Genomic DNA, 3150 nt, shown 5'->3' with positions numbered 1-3150 from the left:
ACACACACACACACACACACACACACACACACCCCGCTAGGAAGCCCATAGTACATTGTACTATTTAAAGACAAAATAGCTTGCCTGGGGTTCCAGTGGATCTGGAAGTAACCCAGGTCTGCAAGAGTCCACATTTCCCACTTGTTCCTCAGCCACACTACCTGTCACATACTTGTGACTACGTGGAGGCTATTGTAACCTAATTCCTAGATGTCACTTTAAAGGTAACTGTGTAAATAAACCCATACATTTATGGTCATTTGAGTTTTTGACAAGGGAGCCAAGACAATTCAACAGAGAAAGAATAGTCTTTTTAATAAGTAATGCTGGGATAACTGGATAGCCACACACAAAAGCATGAAGTTGCACCTTCACCTGATAGTACTTAAAGATTAACTCAAAATGGATCAAGGATCTAAATGTGAGAGTTAAACCCAGCAAACTCTTAGAACACACAAATGTAAATCTTTGTGACCTTGGATAAGACAGTGATTTCTTAGCTATGACACTAAAAGCACCAGCAACCAAAGGGAAAAAAATAGAGGAACTGTATTTCATAAAAATGACAAACTTTGTACTTTAAACGACACTACCAAGAAAATGAAAAGACAACCCACATAACAAGAGCAAATATTTACAAATGCTATATTTGTTAAGGATGTAGAATCCAATATATATTAAAAACTCCTACAACTCAACAATTAAAAAAAAAAGATAACCCAACTTTTTTAAAGGGGCAAAAGATGTGGATAAACATTTGTCCAAAGCAGGTACACAAATGGCCAGTATGGCCGGTAAGCACATAAAGAGATGCTCAATATCACGGAAACATGCATATGTATGGTTGAGTCCCTTTGCTGTTCACCTGACATTATCACAACACTGTTAATCGGTGCTGCCCCGATAAAAAATAAAAATTTTTTTAGAAAAGATGCTCAATATCATTAGTCACTGGGGCAAGTCAAGTCACAATGAGATACTACTTCACACCCACTAGGATAGCCAAAAATAAAAGCGATAGAAAACGAGTGCTGGCAAGGATGTGGAGAAGTTGGGACCTTCACACATTTCTGCTGGAAGAATTGTAAAATGGTGCAGCCACTGTGGAAAACTGTTTGGCAGTTCCACAAAAGTCCTATAGAGTTACCATACAATCCAGCAATCCTTCTCCTACACACAGACACACACACGCACAAATTGAGCATATATTTCATACAAATCTTATACATGAATATGCAGAGCAGCATTATTTATAATAGCCGAAAAGTGGAATCAACCCATTAATGGATGAATGGATAAGCAGAATGGAGTATATGCATACAGTGGAATTATATCCTGTTATAAGAAGAAATGAAGTACTGATACATGCTACAACATGGATGAACTTGAAAATGAACTTTAAATGTCCAAAAATCCATAGGAAATTAGCAGCTGTCGACTTCCCTGGTGGTTCAGACAGTAAAGCGTCTACCTACAATGCGGGAGACCCGGGTTCAATCCCTGGGTTGGGAAGATCCCCTGGAGAAGGAAATGGCAACCCACTCCAGTATTCTTGCCTGGAGAATCCCATGGACAGAGGAGCCTCGTAGGTTACAGCCCATGGGATTGCAAAGTCGGACATGACTAACCGACTTATGACTGAGGGGCTGAGGCAGTAGGTAGAATGAGGACTAAGAGGTATGGGATTTCTTTTGGGGGGTGATGGAAATGCTCTGAAATTAGAAAGTGGCAATGGTTGCACAAATTTGTGAATATACTAAAAACCACTGAACTGGATGGCATCATCAACTCAGTGGATACGAGTCTGAACAAACTCTGGGAGATGGTGAAGGTCAGTGCTACTGATCATGGGGTCACAGTGTCAGACATGACTTAGTGACTGAACAACAACACGCACTTTAAAAGAGTGAATGCATGTTATGTGAATTATACCTCAATTTTTTTCTTAAAAAAAAAAATAGTTGTGTAGATCTGTAGGGGATCTTGCAGGACATTGAACCCAGCATCCACTCCTTGGCCCCATGTTAAAGATGGGAAACTTAGAGCCCAGAAAGGGAAAGGATCACACTGCAAATCTGAGACAGAACAGAGATAGAACCCAGAACTATATCCATCCCATGTTCCCCTGCCCAGATTGTTAGTTCCTGGAGGACAAGAAACTTTCTTCATCCTGTGCCTCCTCTAACAGCAGCACACGACTCTGGGGCACAGTGCAGAGGTGACAGTCAGGATGGCTCCAGATGCAAGCCTCTAGATAGAGAGCCGAACCCAACGAGCCTAAGGTACATGGCTTCACTGGCCCACACAACTGGGAGGGACAAGGGTGTGCTGGGGACTCGGATGACCTCCCCACCCGCTGCCTGTTTCTTCTCTGCCTCCTTCCTTCTCCTTATCTTGCTCACATGGCAGGGAATAGGGCTGCTGGCTTCTGGAAACTCTGAGGATCACACCTTTAGAACTTGCATTCCAGAGGCAAGCAAACTGTTCTCCCAGAACCTATGACACTAGCTGGGGGTAACAGCTCTGTGTGGTCCAGTTGGGTCATATTAGGTGGATCGGAAAATGAAAATCTTCAAAAGGTCAGGCCATCTAGTAGAGTACTGAACTCTGTGACCAGCAGTCCCAGAACCCCAGATATTTGGGGATGGATGGGGAGGGGTGCTTTTATCGTCAGAAGTGGGAGGGAGGCTGGGCAGGCAAAAACTCAGCCTCCCTCTCCCCCAGGGGCCACTGTGGGATAATCTAAGAACTGAGCTAAAAGGCAGGCATGGATTTTAGGTGCAGAGTGGTGTGGGGTGTAAGTCTCAGCTTGCCACTTTCTGGCTGCATCCAGGTAGGCAAATGACACTCCTCCCACCCCCCCACCCCCAGCCTCTGCTTTCTGAACTACAAAGGGAAACCAGTAATCCCCAGCCCAGAGAATCACAGATATCTGAGATAAGAATCATAGAGTGATTTCCCAGAGCCTGGCACACAGTGGGGGCTAAGGCCAGTTATTACATTGTTATTGATGACTTGGGTGGCTTGATCTTTAGCCTGTGGTCTGACGCTGGGGAATCTGAGAAAATGCTTCAGACAATGGGGGCTTCCCAAGGTCCAGATCCCTGGCCCAGAGCTGAGGGGGTGGTGTGAGAGGGACCACTTCTCCTT

This window comes from Ovis canadensis, chromosome 15, assembly GCF_042477335.2.
Source record: "Ovis canadensis isolate MfBH-ARS-UI-01 breed Bighorn chromosome 15, ARS-UI_OviCan_v2, whole genome shotgun sequence".
Taxonomy (NCBI): domain Eukaryota; kingdom Metazoa; phylum Chordata; class Mammalia; order Artiodactyla; family Bovidae; genus Ovis; species Ovis canadensis.
This window is presented reverse-complemented; position numbering follows the sequence as displayed.